Source organism: Ictidomys tridecemlineatus, chromosome 8 (assembly GCF_052094955.1).
Source record: "Ictidomys tridecemlineatus isolate mIctTri1 chromosome 8, mIctTri1.hap1, whole genome shotgun sequence".
Lineage (NCBI taxonomy): Eukaryota > Metazoa > Chordata > Mammalia > Rodentia > Sciuridae > Ictidomys > Ictidomys tridecemlineatus.
Genome location: NC_135484.1, coordinates 93525790 through 93543802, shown reverse-complemented (window position 1 = coordinate 93543802; position 18013 = coordinate 93525790).

The window sequence follows — 18013 nt, the reverse complement described above, 5'->3', positions numbered from 1 at the left end:
AATATGCAGTGTCCCTTTTCTCTCTATTCCTCTTTCCAGCTATTCCCCTTCTACTCTGCTGGTCTATGTTGTACTCATTTATATACTTTCAATTGGTGTTTTACAGATATACATAAGGGTGGAATTAACTGTGGTGTATTTATTCAAGCATAGCATAATTTCATCAAATTCATTCTACATTTCCTCTCCTTTTCTGTCCTTCTTTCCTCCCCTCTCAATCTCCTTCTCTGTTTATCTTCCCTCTGTCTTTATGATATTCACATACATTTCCCACCCCTTCTTTTTTCCTCCTTTGCCCTAGCTTCTGCATATGAGAGAAAACATTCAATCCTTGTTTTTCTTAGTCTGGCTTATTTCATTTAGCATGATGTTCTCCATTTCCATGCATTTACCATCAAATGCCCTAATTTCATTCTTCTTAATTACTGAATAAAACTCTATTGTGTATATATACCACATTACCTTAATCCAATCATCTATTGATGGATATCTGTGCTGGTTCCATAATTTGGCTATTGTGGATTGTGCTGCCATAAACATTAATCAGGCTGTATTACTTTGGATGAATACCAAGGAGAGGGAATCCTATGGTGGCTCTATTTCTAGTTTTTGAGGAATCTCCACACTGCTTTCCAGACTGGTTGTATTAATTTAGAGTCCCACCAACAATATAGGAGTGTACTTTCCCCCCCACATCCTGACCAAAACATATTTTTATTTGGATTCTCCATAAACTGCCATTCTGATTGGAGTGAGATGGAATCTCAGTGTAGTTTTTATTTGCATTGCCCTGATTGCCAGGGATGTTAGATTTTTTTTTAATACTTGTTGGCCTTTTGTCTTTCTTCTTTTGAAAAGTGTCTCTTTAGTTTGTTTGCCCATTTATCGATTGGATTATTTAGTTTTTGTTTTGGTGTTAAGCTTTTCAAGCTCTTTACCTATTCTGGATATTAATCCCATGGAAGAGCTAGCAAAGATTTTCTCCCATTCTGTATGCTTGTTCTTCATACTCCCTTAATCATTTCCTTTGGTATGCAGCAGCTTTTTAATTTGATGCTGTTCCACTTATTGATTCTTGGTTTTATTTCTTGTGCTTTTGGGGATATTGTTAGGAAAGTTGTTGCTTGTGCCAATATGTTGGAGTGTTCACCCTAAGGTCTCTTGTCACAGATGCAAAATTTCTTATCTAATTTCTAAGTCTTTGATCTACTCTGACTTTTGTGCAAGGTGAGAGATGGAAATCTAGTTTCGTTTTTCTACATATGGATATCAAGTTTTCCCTGAAGCATTTGTTTTAAAAGGCTCTCTAATCTCCAATATATATTTTTGGCACCTTTGTGGAGTATCAGATGACTGTAACTAGGTGGGTTTGTCTCTGTAGTGATTTATCTTTCCTTTAACATGAGGTAGAAATAGTTTAAAATAATCATCCTTCCCTTCTCATCTTCACTTCACTTCCTTTTCCAGTCAACCATCATAAATAGGTTTCAGGTGAGATTCTATGATGGTTGCTAAGACTGGTGGATAAAAGTTTGATTAATAATCATAGAACTCCTCCCATAAAATATCAGTCATTTAAAAAGAAAAAAATCATGAAAGAGCAATCTTAAAACATAGCAAATAAAAAACAAGGTAAAGAAGATTAACATCCCTAATAATTGGATGATCAGTTGCTGCGTATGGTGCACTGAGAAGTTTCCAGCATCATTTTCATGATATTATTGCTGGGACTTCATGAAATGAATGTGGTCATGAAGAAACAAAAAAATGGGTGCAAACTGAGAGTCATCCAACTTCATAAGAAAGTAAGGTTTTGTATGATCTCAAGAACTTAAAAAGCAGTATTCTGATACACTGTTTCAGACCAAAGGAATCTTAAAAATCACATAGTCCTGAATCAGGTCCTTGACAAGAAATAAAAGGAAACCATCATTGGTGCAGTTGTTCCTATTGTCAAGATTATTGGTTGGAAACATTGATACAGTTAACAACAATTTCTCAATTTCATACGTGTAGAAATATGTTTTCTTCTAAATTATTAACCTTTATATAAAATAAAATAACTTACTAGATTTTAAGTCCTCTGATAGTCTGTAAACCCAAGAAAATGCAATTGTGTCTTGCTTCAGTGAGAGTGCATGTGGCTGCATGTAACCATTAGACTAACATTGCCTTAAAAATAAACAATGTTCCCTCTTATAAGTTAGTTGTTATAGACACATATCTATCCTTACTATTTAAACAAAAGAAAGACATTTCATAGATATTTCCTGTGATTGCATAGATATTTTCTTACAATATGCTAAGAAAAGCCACAAATTTGTGCTGCTCAGTTCCCTGCAGATTCACCAAAGCTTTGTTATTGCTAAAACTAGGCTGCATGGCCACTTACTTTTGATAGCTAAGGGACTGGCATGTGAACCTTTTTAATTTCTAAAGAGGAAGATTTGCAATGATGGAAGAAAATGTGAATGGTTGTTGGGTAGTGAACCAACATCATTTATCATGGTAGTTCATTTATCTTCTAACACCAATATATAATACACTGCCTGACATAATTGGTTTCATCATGTTCTCTTTGATTTTCAAATGAACACTGAATGTTTTAACCTTGAAAAAGAATGCAATAATAATTTAGTGCTTCTAAGACTACTACTACTACCACTACTACTACTATTAAAATTACTACTATTATTACTACTAAATATAATTTTATGGAGTATTTGCCCTATGAGAAGTGGTTTCTGCGCATGTTACAGATATTATCTCATTCAATTCTCATAACACTTTCACCATTCAAATAATTATTTTACAAAATTTATATAAGAAACACATGTGTTACCTTTAGTAAGAATGTTACTGTTTCAGATCAATTTTCCTAAATATTTTAATTCTTATGCCTTTCTTTATTAAACAAATATACTTTAAGAAGAATTATACCATTTTTTTCAACAAATATTACCCAAAAGTATTATATCCTTGAGGAGGAATTTTTTGAATAAATGACTTTCTTCAGGTTTATCTGGTTCCTAGTCTAGTGTTTACCTGGTACAGGAGACCCAATTTGAATGCCTCTCTCATTTCCAACAGTAATTATCAGGGAGCATATCTGTTCTGTGTAACCCTTTCCCAATCTGGCCATTCCAGGTTAATCTGACATAGATTCAACAATTCTTCTTCTAGAAATTTAGGTAGAACACATCAATACTATAAGTCTCTTAAGTAATGTCAAAAGCAGTATTTCGGAAAGGAAAGCCACAAATTCATGCTGCTTCAATTTCTGAAGATTCACTAAAACTTGCTTTCCAAAATTTTATGGACTATTTTTGGAAGAGAAAGAAGTTTGCTTTAATATCCTTACCCAAACTGTAAGAAGCCACCTCTTTTCTGCTTCTGGTTACTATGTATTCAGAATGTCAGCGTCTTACTTCCTACCCAGAATGGTAGAAACTGGATTGTAACTACACAAAAATGTTATACAAATATTCCTTATTTACAATGACCAAAACAACAATTTTATTCAGAAATATGCAAAACCAAAATATCTCTTGAATACATAGGAGGAAAATAAGCTATGTAGTTAGCCAAAATTTCTGTTTAAATACACACGCACACATACACAGACACACACATAACATATAGACATGAGTGTATTTCCACATATTTCCACTGTGAAATAGCAATCCCTACTCATAGAAGAATACCTTAGTTTAGGGGCCTTAAAATAGAAATTTCTCAGTCCTGATTTTAGTTCTTTTGTGTTGTCATTAAATATCAGCCTCCTATTCTTTTCTGGGCACTCTGACAATACACACCCATTCATTTGCTCCTGGGAGCTGAGAAGACAGACCAATGCCAAGAAACACATTTAGATTTGTTGTTTGTAATTACATAAGTTAAAAATTTAAAGTTGTCCTAGAGCTATATTTTAAGTTACTATCATTTTTATTGTTCCAACTGTTTCTGTCCCCACTGTCATTGCAAAAATATGTAGAAATTAGAGAAATCAATTTTTTAAAGCTTTATTGGTTATTTTTAGTTACACATGACAGTAGAATCCATTTTGATATAATTATACACACATGAATTATCTTATTCTGATTAGGACCTCATTCTTGTGGATGTACACAATGGGGGAGATTCATCATGGTATGTTCATATATGTACACAGGAAAATTAGTCAGATTCATCCTACTGTCTTTTGTTTTCGCCCCCTCCTTTCCCTTCATTCCTCAAGATTTATATTCAAGCATTTAACATTTACCTTGAGAATTATCTTCCTTTGTTGCATATTAAAAACATTTCCTTACTGTTGTGGCTCTAGTGGATTGCTCCCAGTGAGGAAAGACAAAGTTGTGGGCTTGTTTCTGCGTTAGAACATTTATCTACAGTTGTCTTCTTTCCACATAGAAGAATAACCAGAGGTCTCTTCTATTTGGTAGTAGCCATGGGTTAAATAATCCACTTTTCCCCTTCCTCATTTTATTCTTTTAAAAATTATAATGTTTTAATACTAAATATATGTGTGATGCTAATAAGACAAAAGAATATACATTTTCAAGAGAATGTTAAAAGTCATGATGTTTAATTCAAAGCTCTTCTCTTCACCCTAACTTTTAATGGTGTTGAAATAGAGAAAGAAATATAGTCTATTCACTTGTGTTTTTCTTTCACTTGACTTTCTGTCTTCCTGTACTTACCCCGCTAGGGTTGAGGCCACAAGAAGGCAGAACACAAAGCTTCTCATATGACTTTCTTTGGCAAGGTTGTCTCACTCTCCTGTGTCTTTGCCACTGTTCTCACTCATTGTCTATAACTTATTGTGCACGTTTAAAGCCACACAGGCTCAGCTGAAGAGGGATGCCATCCCAAGATCCCTAGGCATTGAAGATTCTTTCACAAACAATCCCATCTTCATGTTTTCCTTTGTGGCATCATCAACCTACTTTCCTCTGATGAAAACATCTTGTCTCCCAGGCATCAGGAAGCCTCCAATCTCACTGATCTCTGTGGACCCTACTCTAAACCCCCTTGGAATAAAAATTATCTACTTTCTGTTTTGCTTCAGAACTGGAACATCAAAGGGATCATCCTGCCCTCTTCTATACCTGATCATATTTTATTAAGTATCTCTTCTCCCATGTGCTCCCTCCCCCTGACTCTAGTAATGTGGGGGAGGTCAGTAGGCTCACTGGCTAAACATTTGTCCAATCAACAAAAACATATCAGTCTCTTGTTTGTGCAGAAATTCTTTCTTAGCTTCAAGAGACCAATCAAATATCATTTCCCTTTACCTTCAGCAATCATATCTCCTCACTTTTACCTTCATCCTTTTACCTTTTGGAAAATAGAGGAATAGTCTTAAATAAAGACAGGCATTAAAAGGATGAGAAAATAGAACAACAGAGAAGTCAGAGTAAGCAAAAGAGAGTCAGCATGGACTATGCAAGCTATTTTAAGAAGTTCACTTCAATACAAGAGAATACCAGGATCTTCCAAGCTGGATCTGGCTCCTGTTTGAAAGATATTGTGAAGCAAACAGCAGCAACATATGCTTATGAACAAAACAGAAAAGTCCCTCTAAATAAAATTCTAAGATTGGTAGGCCTGAAAGCAAAAGTCCCCTGAGGCAATTAAATTGGGGGAAAAAGCTGGTCACTGGAACATAAGAAGATGCACTCTTGGTGCTACTAAAGGATTTTTAAATACTCTTAGTAAGAAATAACCACCATGACAGAACTATCTTGAAAATTCCTGTAAATGTTATTTAGCTTGTTCTATTATACTTCTTCTTTTGTGTTAAAGCCAATATCTAAAAATTCTGTGCCATCACAACTAAAAAAAAAAAAAAAAAAAAAAGACTGGAGTATGCAAAGACATAGGCAATTCCAGAAGATCTTTAATATTCCTGAAATCAACAAAATCATAAATATCCACATTGTTCATTAAAGCAAGACTAAAATACCCTATAATTTCCGGCATTATTAGTCTTACATAAGGTCAATATAGTTTCCTTGAAATCAGCCAAACTGTAGATTATAAATCCCAAATAAGTGCTTAGAGCTGGAGAGCAGGCATTTCTCACAGTGAGGCTTCATTAGCCAAAAGTCATATGACGGTTCTGAAAACTTGACAGGAGCAGAGTACCCAAATATTTAGGGAAACATTATTCTGCACCTGTTTGTGGATGATATTAACAGTTGAACTGGTAGATTGAGTAAAGCATGTTTCCTCCCTTTTGTGGGTAGCCCTTCTTCACCCAGTTTAAGTTTTTGAAAAAAAACAAGAAGCCTAACCCTCAAACAAATAAAGGGAAACTCCTACTGCCTAACTACATGAGCTAAGATATCATTTATGCCCCATCCCCTGTCTTTTGTAATGGAAACATCAGTTTTTCTTAATTCTGGAGTCTGCAGCTTTTGGACTGGAACTTACACTACTGGCTCTTCTTGGCTTTTAGGTATGTGGACTCAAACTGTAACTCAGCCATCATTTCCCCATGGGTCTCGGCTTGCTGACTGCAGATCTGGAGATTCTCAGCCTACATAATCATATGAGCCAGTTCCTTATACAATTCTCTCTCTCTGTCTCTCATTTCTCTGGATAATCCTGATTAATTACACCACAAAGAAAGCTTTGCTTAACTGCAAAGCACACTTTAATTCAATTCCTCTCTTTCTAGACCACCTTATGGAAAAGAAGAACAACATCTGGTCTATTTGGGTTTGGAAAAGTACTGCAAAAACAAATGAAGAAAACAGTATATGAATATATTCCTTCTCAAAATCTGAACTTCAGATTAATAGTAACTCTTATTGGAAAACTGTGAAATGTGGATTCTTAATTGGTTTATTAGCATTTGAAAAATAATGTATACTTCTTAGTGATATAGTTACTTACCAGTATACACACACACACACACACACACACACACACACACACACACATATATATGTACACACACACACACACAAACACACACACACATATATATATGTACACAAACACACACACAATTTCCCAATTAGGAAATATTCGAAGTGTGGTTTTTAAAAAGGCTATTAGAAATCTAATATTTGTCATTACTCTGTAATATGTTGTTCTTGAAAGGAATTCAGCAGTACAAGAATTATTATTTGAAACTATATAAAGGGCAAACAAAATATATTACCCATATAGTCAAAATTTATAACAAAAATCCTGGAGCAATGAAGATAAACAACTATATATATATAATTAGTCAAGAAAATAGTAAAGTTGGTTTTTGAGGCCATATTTCCTTGAAGGAATGTTTCAGAATATGAATTAGATTACATTTGACAGTGTCAACAACAAATATTGTTGACACTAGGGAAACACAATCTTAAAATAAATATTCATTTCATTTTAGTTATATTCTTAAATCACTGTCTTATTTAACCTATTGCAGTTGTCAAAAGCATCTTATTCTTCAAGCAGAAATTGAAGATCAGAAACATTTTCAATATAAAATATTAAACTCTCAATGTGAACAATATAGCTATTTTAATAATATAATTAATTATTTGAATTTAAAACCTAATAAGTCTTTGGGGCATAATGTGAAAAAACAGTTCCTCATTAATTAATTGAGAAACTAAGAAAAGACAGAATAGAACTTCACTCTGTTGCAGAGAAAAATGTAGCAGTAGACCCACTGAGTAAGCCCTGCACACCTTGGGCTAACAGTAATGTAGCAGATATGCATCTGTATTACATAAAAACTGCATGAGCTTTTCATTAATTATGAGGTCCATATTGTTCTCTTACCCTCTTCAATTACAGCAATATTGCATAGGTAAAGGTAGATAACATTAATATTTTGCCCCTTTAAAGTTTTGCCATCCAGTTAGTATTTTGAGCTGGCAATTACTTGGATAAAATGAGTCAACTGTTATAAAATGTTTTTCCCCAAATATTACAATAGCTAAAAAAATTTAAAGTATGCCTTATAGATTCTAGGATAGGCAGTATATTTTTTCTAAATATTATTTTTAAAATCAATTTGTCATTTTTATCATCTCTGTGTAAAGCAAGCCCAAACATATTTACTTCATGCATTATTTGTCTGTTTCACCTTGCATAGATTAGCAATCAATTTAATATTACACTATGTGAATTGTTGGTTTCATAGCATTCTATATATCTGCATAATTTACAGGTATTTTGTTTTGAGCAAATAAACACAAACATTTTAGAGCTTTTTCCATGAAGTCCCTTTTTAAATTTATAAATGTAATAATCAAATAAATTAATTATATTTGTTATAAATTTTACTCTCATTTTTTTTTACTTTCATAGATTTTTCTTTCATTTAATGATCAAAATTATTTTAATCAGCTCTTTCACCACTGGGACCAAAAGACGTGACAAGAACAGTTTTAGAGGAGGAAAACTTTATTTGGAATTCATGGTTTCAGAGGTCTCAGTCCATAGACAGCTTACTCCACTGCTCTGGGCCCAAGGTAAGGCAGAACACCATGATAGAAGGGTGTGTAGGAGGAAAGAAGCTCAGGACATGGCCTAAGGAAGCAAAGACAGAGAGAGAGAGAGAGAGAGAGAGAGAGAGAGTGTTCTGCTCACCAGGGACAAAATGGAAACCCCAAAGGTGTGCCTCTAGTGACCTATCTCTTCAACCAAACCCTACCTGCCTTCAGTTACCACCCAGTTAATCCAATCAGGGGATGAATCCACAGACAGTTTATAATTTCCATTATCAAATCATTTCACCTCTGAACCTTCTTGCATTGTCTCACACATGAGCTTTTGGGGGGGACTCTTCATACCTAAATCGCAACAAAAATCTTAAATCTGAACTTCCTTGCAAACAAAATTTCATTTCTTCTATATGTCTTTCAAGAATTTTTTAGTATATAAAAATGATTTCACTTGAGTATAAGCATAGCATAGATATGCTTTTTAAATTTACTATTTATTCTCAACATAATATAAAAGTATGTTATTGTCATGTAAAAATATACTTTTATATTATCATATTATCTTATAGTTTTTGGTCTTCTTTAGTGGCTTGAAGCTTCTAAAGGGTTTTGTAAATATTCCATAACAAATTTTGGACCACAATTCATTGAATCAATTTCTTTTTGTAAAAGAACATTTTAATTGCTTTCAGATTCATTATTACAAGAAACAAGACCATGAAGATCATTATTTATACAGACATAGATATCTAACTTCTGGATTTTTTAAATTGTTTTTTTAAAATTATGTGAATAAAGTATACAAATGTGCTCAAGTGTTTTAATATACAGCAGTCTATTGACTTTCAAAAGATTGTAACAATTTAAATTGTCATCCATTATATATCTACTAATAAAGTTCAATTTATATTCAATTGTTTATTCAATAGTTATAAAATAATACTTTACTACTTTTAAAACAATTTTGATTGGCATGAAACGTGAAAAAATTTCACATTTTTATAAATGCTCTTATTTTGTATGAACTATATTTATACATTAGTATTTTTTTATAATTAAAAATATTATATATAACAATTATTATATAATATGTTTTTGTTTTGGCACATATATTTTTCTGGCATATTTCCAATAAATACAAATAATTTTATTAATTTGCCTATGATATTTTGTCCTACTCTTTGAATATTTAGATTAATAATTGTTAATATTTTAATATTTTCTTTAAGATTTTATCACTTGGGGCTGGGGATGTGACTCATGCGGTAGCGAGCTCGCCTGGCATGCACGGCGCACTGGGTTCGATCCTCAGCACCACATAAAAGTAAAATAAAGATGTCGTGTCCACCGAAAACTAAAAGATAAATATTAAAAATTCTCTCTCTCTCTCTCTCTCTCTCTCTCTCTCAAAAAAAAAAAAAAAAGATTTCATCACTTACACATTTATAATTGATGCAAAGAACATAAATTCTGGCTTTAGTTATCTAAAAATAAATTATATTTCAATATTAAATTCTATATTCTCAATCATTTTGATCTTGTAACAAAATGGCATTAAACAAATAGCAAATTAAATACAAGGAACTTGAACATCTGAATGAGAACACATTTTACCAGATATATTCTAGGGCACATAAAAGACAAGTAGAAAGTGGTACCAATTTTAATTGAAATTATATTTGTTGAAGTTTTAAAAACATTCAAGTTCTAGCTCTTTCCAAACATGAGTGTTGATTTTAATAACAAATTGAACTGCTAAAAGAACAATATTGAAATTAAAGTCATAATCCAAAACCCACATATTACTTCTTTCTATCAATTATTCTGCCCAAATAACACACTAGTACAACTGGGAAAGTTCAATACCACTATGCTAGGGAGAGAATCCCCCTGCAACTCTGGTGGTAAATGTGTCTAGTGAGAGGAGATTCGGTCATGGCATTACACAATATCTTTCATCACCCATGAAGACTTGATATTCCTGAAGAGACAGTGAACAAGAAAAATTCAAATTCTTTGGTTTCCACCACTTTACAGAATTTAATTTAGCCTCTCCTCATTCAGGATAAATGCTGGAGACAGCCTCACTGAACTTTTTTTTTGGGGGGGGGGGTTTGATATTTATTTTTTAGTTTTTGGTGGACATAACATCTTTATTTTTTATTTTATGTGGTGCTGAGGATAGAACCCAGCGCCCGGCGCATGCCAAGCAAGCTCGCTACCACTTGAGCCACATCCCCAGCCCCATCACTTAACTTTTGATTGAGCTTCTCAAAGTCTGTATACTTTGCCAGGACCTTGGATAGATGACCTACAGAGAGAAACAACTCAAATATGGTCCTTCCTGAGGCAAGCCACTGAGGAATGACTCTAATGTGTTCAAAAAAACATAAAGGGCAAGTGCTTCTAGATAAAGAATTTTACTAGGATCTAGAATATCTGATACCATCCTCTCAATTATCAATTATTTTCTTTCTTAAAGGTATGAAATTAAAGGAAAATCATAAAATACATGAAGAGTTTCATTAGCTCAAAAGGAGAAACCAGAAACACAATTTGTTTTTTTGATTCTTACTGAGTCTGAAAGACTCAGAGGCTTTTATTTTCCCTCAATGACTGTGGGAGAAGAGGAAAGTAACAGCGGTTGGTCCCCTTCTGCTTTGACAGGGAAAACTTCTTGAGTATTTAAACAGGTTAGCCATTTGAAATATTGATTTTCATGGTATTAGTAGGTCAAAATTATAGCAGAATAACAAGCCTTTTGACATTTTCCACAGATTATAGTTAGAATTTCTAATATTGGGAGATTTTTAAGCCGTAATATCTCTTCATTCAAAGTATATTATCTTGGGCACATAGAGTGAACACAGAAGAGAACAAATTAATAATAGTTATGAATATTTATGTATGTCCACTCAGGAAAATTAAATTGGTATTCTTTTTTTTTTTTTTTTTTTTTGTACTAGGGATTGAACTCAGGGGCACTCAACCACTGAGCCACATGCCCAGTCCTATTTTGTAGCTTATTTAGAGACAGGGTCTCACTGAATTGCTAAGCACCTCACCATTGCTGAGATTGGCTTTGAACTCAGGATCCTCCTTTCTCAGCCTCCCGATCCTCTGGGGTTACAAGCATGTGCCAACATGCCTAGTTTAAAATTGGTATTTTTAAGAACATTCTCATTTTAATACTTTATCATATGAGATAACATAAATAGAGTTAATGTTACAAAATAGTATTTCTCTCCCCAAATCTGCAGGGATAAAATACATTTCCTTCATTACTTTATTTATCCTGTACTGGTGATTGAACCCAGGGGAGCACAATCACTGAATTTCATCCTATGCCCTTTTTATTTTTATTTTAATTTTCTTATTTTGAGACAGAGTCTTGCTAAGTGGTAAATCCTCCTGCCTCAGTCTTCCAAACTGCTGAGAGTACAGGCATGTACCACCATACCCACTTCCTTCATTTATTTCCAAGAATCATTTTGGTAATGACACAAACCTAAATTTTTAAGGGAAGGGTCTAGAATTTAAAAAATTATATTTCTCCTCAAATAATCACAGATAAATAAGACCCTTAAAGGAGAATGTTATAATCCATGCCTTCTAACAAAAAAGCAAATAAATCTAAATTTAAAAAGAACAAAACAAATTTTAATTATGTAAAATTTTCAAACCAGTTATGATTAAGGTTTTTAATAGTTCAGATTTCTAGAGATTAATTGGTATCTATATATTATTGTAAGATACTGAGTGATTGCCCAGCTACTTATAAACTTAAAAACTCTATGTTACATATCAACTATTTTATAAAATGTGACCAAGGCTGAGTTGCTAAAAATTAAGAGCATTAAGTGTGTACATTCAACAGTAAAAAGGTCTATTTTATTTATCTTTGTGAATTTGGGGCAGAGTATGTAGTTCTTCAGAGAAAATTAAGCAGAAGTCATTAATAACATCAACTTTTCACTTATTGAAATACACTAAAAACAGAAAATGAATAAATAAAAGATAAGAGTTTTTGATATTAAATAAAGTCTATGTTTAATTTTTAAGTAGCATAACAATGGATGATCTTTTTTATTTCTATTATTTATTTATTTAGTTAGTTATTTTTGGTACTGGGGTTTGAACTCAGCGGCACTCTACTATTAAGCCACACACCCAGCCCTTTTTATGTTATTTTTTATTTTGAGACAGGAACTTGTTAAGTTTCCTAGGGCTTTGCCAAGTTGCTAAAGCTGACAATGCATGCTCTTTTTAAAATGCTGATTTTAAAATATCATCATATTTCATGATAATGAATTTTTTAAAAAGTAAAAATAATCTAGAGACAAATGTCTTTTATTATCATGAATGAGAATATCTTAAATGAATTACTTGGATCCTACTATATATTCTTAGTCCATCATGACCAAGTAAAATTTATGGGAGAAATGTAATTATGATCCCAGAGGAAATAATTTACTAATTAATGTGTTTCATTACCTAATGAATCAGAGGTGGAAAAGTAGATGACAAATTAATGAATTATGAAAAGGCATTGTATGAGAGACCTGTAGTGAAATTCCTCATATTCTCTCTACCCACATTTTAACTTAATTCTGATAACTGACTACATGGATAAAACTTCACAGAACCTGCCCCTGCTGTATCATCTCTCTGGCTTCCTGCCTATGACCTCTCTTCTGGATGGAGGGTCTACTCTGGCTTATCCACAAAGACAGAAGTGAGATGGAGATAATTCCCCATAGGTCAAATCTTGACAAATTGGCATTTTACAGGGGCTCATCATGAATAAACACTTCTTTCTCCTGTATCTCAGAAAGGCAATTCTAATGGAAATTTACACAGCTTATCAGAAAGTCCCTAAAATGATTGATTGCTCAAGCTTTTGGACAAGCTTAATTTAAAAAATCTACTTTTTTCCCATTATAAACATTCCAGTGACCCACTCTTGTACCTTAGAATCATAATACCTTTTGGATTTTGCCATTGAAAGGGGATTTGAGATTTTTTTGCAACGTTTAGAACATTTTGATACAGTATAAAACTGTTAGAATTAAACTAAATAGAAAGACACAGTAAATATTTACAAAAAAAGTTAACATCACTAGAGTGACATACATATAACAATGCAGAAGATCTTAAAATTTATTTACAAGTTGACATTATTGAGACTTCTCAAAATGGATGTAACAGTTCATTGCTGAGAATGCCATCGATATAATACATTAGATCTTTGAGCAAATGTCTCCCATTGTTCTCCAATCCAGTTCTCCCTGGAATTTGTTCTTAGGGACATTCAGATTTGGGGTAGTCAGAGGGGACAAATCAAAAATTGAAGTAGTCACATAAGTGAACTAATTTTTTTTTTATACTACTGACTATGTCAAAGCAAAAATTTGACTGGTGATTGTCCTTGGTAGATATTGGGGGAAACAAAAACATCTTTAGCCAAAAAGTGTGCAAATTCATAAGTATGGATTAACTATGTTATTGAGAAAAAATATAAGAATGCATATAGAGGATATATAAGTGGCTATAGAGCTATAGTAAAATTTCCACTATATTTTATGAAACTGAAACTATATTTATAGTGTATCACCCTATTTTAATAAACAATTAGTAACTATTCATCTTGCATTAATAGTTACATTGAGTTTACTCTGACATGCTGATTTTCTTTGTTAGTACCTCTTACATTTACCACTGAAAGTGCATCTATTTAAAGTATTTATGGTTAGACAGTCTTCAGGTTTCCTCAGTAATTAGATTAAATTAAATTTTCTACAGTTTTTCTGACTTTTGATATTATTTTATAGTACTAGACCTTCTGTGCAACTTGTACAGAAGTGCTGATTTCCTTTTGAGCTGTTTTTTTTTCATATATATACAAGTCCAGTATGGTATATACCAGAAAGGAATGTTAAAGTAATATTGTAAAGTAATTTTGTAATAAATTCCAAAATTAAGAAACGTACTTGCTTTAAATGAATAACTTTCAAAAATACACCAGTTGCGTCTTGGAATATAGCTCTGTAATAGAGTATGTGTTTTGCATGTGCAAGGCTCTGGATTCAATTTTCAACAACAAAACAAAAACGAAAAAATATACACTGCTGACATATAATTAAATCAGATTCTTGGTAAGCTGTATGTAAAGATTTTAGCTCATCATAAAAAGCTTTACAAAGTGTTTAGTAGTTTTACCAGTTTTTCTAAATGCTTTAAATATTATGTTTTCAGCTCTTTTACTTTTACTTGATTGATACTTCATGCATAATCAACATTAGGGTCCTGCTAGTCTGAACCTTGATGTTAACTCTTTCTTCATAACCCAATATATCTCCCATTAATAGCTATTGTGCATGTTAAACTAGATCCAATAGATATAGTACTTTCTTATTAAGTAATATTTCTGAGACACCTCCTAGCTTATTATCCAATATTAAGTATTAATTATGGGATATTATTTGTAATGTATATATTAAACTATTAAGTTGTAAGGAACAGGTATCAGTTTATTCCAAATCTTGGGATACAAATCAATTCAACTGGCCAGTTTTCATGTTTCTCAATGTCAATAATAACATTTGATTAGAATTAGTTAAATTGGCTTGAGTGATAGGCACCTGTCTAACATAATTGCTTCATATGAGTATAGGATAAAAATTGAATCCTTTTAGTCAATAGTAGTTTATTTTTTTTAGTATTTTCAATGTTTACATGTCAATTATTAGCTTTTCTTTATATAATACTTTTCTACCTATAACATAGGCAACTTTTTATACAATCCTTTAATCTTTTCATAAATAAAACCATGCTAGTTATCTAAGTGTTTCTATTAGTAGATAAGATTCTATTAGTAGACTCATAAATATACTTGCAGCTGGTAAACAGCTAATTACATCATTACATAAGTCAAGGACTGTGGCAACTTTTTAGCCATATTTTGTTAAAACAGAATTTGATTTCAAGCTTTCCAATCTCTAAATATCTCTAATTCCATTCTAATTTTTTTAATTTCCAGTAAATCTCAAATTAGGTGATAATTCTATCTTCTTTGCAGTCCACAGTTTCCAAAGCAATAGTTTCTTAGTATTTTTGTATTTTAAGACTTAGCAATTCTAATACTAGTTTTAGTTTCTCCTAATAGTATCTTCAGTAAGTCAGGCTATATGACCTGTCTGGTACAAAAACAAACAAACAAACAAACAAATAAAAAAACTCACCTGAATCATAGCTACTAAGTGTTGTTTTGCATTGAAGTTGCTAGCAATTATTGATAGTAATAACTCACTATAGCATTTCCTAGTAAAATAAAGAATTAGATGTCTGGGGAGAAGATTTTTGTCTAGAAAATGGCAAACTTTGAGGCAATACTTGTTGAGAGCCACAGCCGAAGGGGCCCCAGCAAACTTCCAGCTGCCAGCAAACTTTCAGACTTCCAGCTGATGATTGGCTCACAGCGGCCCTAGCAACATCTAGCTGATTGGCTCCTCTGCGGTGATGCTCATTGGGGAACTTCTTTGGCTCCGCCCATGTAACCCAGCCAATCAGCCTCAAGAGCAGGAGGATTGTGGGAGATGGTGAGGTTTGGGGTTGTGGGAGAGGCTTGTGGGAAGCCGGTGGTGGCAGTTGGTTCTGAGGGTTTTTCCTGAGGAGCTGTTTTGTTTGGCCTGTGTGGTTCTAAAAATAAAGTTCATTTCTTTTGACAAGTGGCTCCTGAATTGTGCACAGCCAGACTGTGGTATTTGGTGGCACGCACGGGGAGCAACTGAGGGTAAGTGATAAGGTAAACTGCTCGCCCTTGAGGGCAGGGCGAGAGAATGGGTAGCCATTTTAAGATTCCTCTTTTTTTTGCCTCACTTTTGTTTTAAGTTGCCTGTCCCTGGAGATGAGTGAGACGGAAGAAAAACCGCTCACATCTGAGAAAAAGCTATTTACATCTGAGGAACAGATAGGGAGAAAGGACGGATGCACATGTCAGGAGGATAGAAAGGCTATAATGATTTTGTGTTGTTCCATTTTTATTTCATCTGTCTCGGTTTTGTTTGGCGTCATCTTGTTGGGTTGTATTATAGTAGAAATATGGGATCAGAAATTAGTAAAAAACAAATCGAAGGAGTGTTAAGTAAATTGTTAGAGGAAGGAGGCAACCCAGTAAAATCAAGAGCAGTCAGGGCATACGTTGATACAATACAAAAATGTAGCCCATGGCTTTTTGAGGAGGAGTTGTTGAATATATCACAATGGAACCATCATGGTGAAGACTTAAAAAGAATAGAAAAGAACAGCCCAGGGACTCTGCCAGTTGGCACATTGCAATTGTGGACGTTCGTATCTGGTTTGCTTAGTCCAAAGCCTTCAGTTCAGACAAAGGTAGAGGAACAAAGCTTAGAGCAGAAAAAGCCATCAGGGGGAAAGTTACAAAAGGAGACTGCTACTAACAACTTTCTATCACCAGAGGGCGTAAGTGTCCAACCAACAGCACCACCTCTACAGGAGACTGCTACTAACACCTTTCTATCACCAGAGGACGTAAATGTCCAACTAACAAGGCCACCTCCATATGCTGGGAGGCCCCCAACCCCCGCAGTTGATAGTTCAGATCCTGAGACAGGATCTCAAGTATTAACATGCCCTGTTTTTGAGGTAGGAGGGCAGCAAATTCATCATGCATTAAATTTCAAAACAGTGAAGCAGCTAAAAGAGGCTGTCACAACCTATGGTCCTCAAGCACCCTTCAGTGTAAGCTTGGTCGAATCCATTAACAACTTGAACATGAGGCCAGCAGATTGGGCTAATATGTGTAAAGCTGTGCTAAATGGAGGTCAATACCTATTATGGAAGGTTGCCAATGAGGAATTTTGCAAGGAGATGGCTAGGCAAAATGCAGCAGCTGGTTATCCTCAGAGAAATCTAGATATGTTGTTAGGAAAGGGACCTTATGAGGATCAGCAGCAACAAATTGCATATGATCCTGGCGTATACGCAAAATTGCTGCAGATGCGGTTAGGGCATGGAAGACTTTACAAGGACATGGAGGTTTACAAGGTCAATTATCTAAGAATATCCTTGAATTCAAGGAGCTAATGAATGTTATGCTGAATTTGTAGATAGGCTTATTCAAACAGCTACCAGAGTTTCTGGGAAATTGCTGCAGATGCGGTTAGGGCATGGAAGACTTTACAAGGACATGGAGGTTTACAAGGTCAATTATCTAAGAATATCCTTGTATTCAAGGAGCTAATGAATGTTATGCTGAATTTGTAGATAGGCTTATTCAAACAGCTACCAGAGTTTCTGGGAATACAGAACAAGCAATGCCATTAATAAAACAAATGGCTTATGACCAAGAGAATCATTGGTGCAGAGATATCATTAGACCATGGAAACATGAAGATTTAAACACATATATTAAATTATGTAGAGACATTAATGAACAAGAGCAAGTCATGGCAGCTGCAGTAAAACAGGCTTTAGATGCCAGAGACATTAATGAACAAGGGAAAATTGTGCCAGCTGCAGTAAAATAGGCTTTAGAT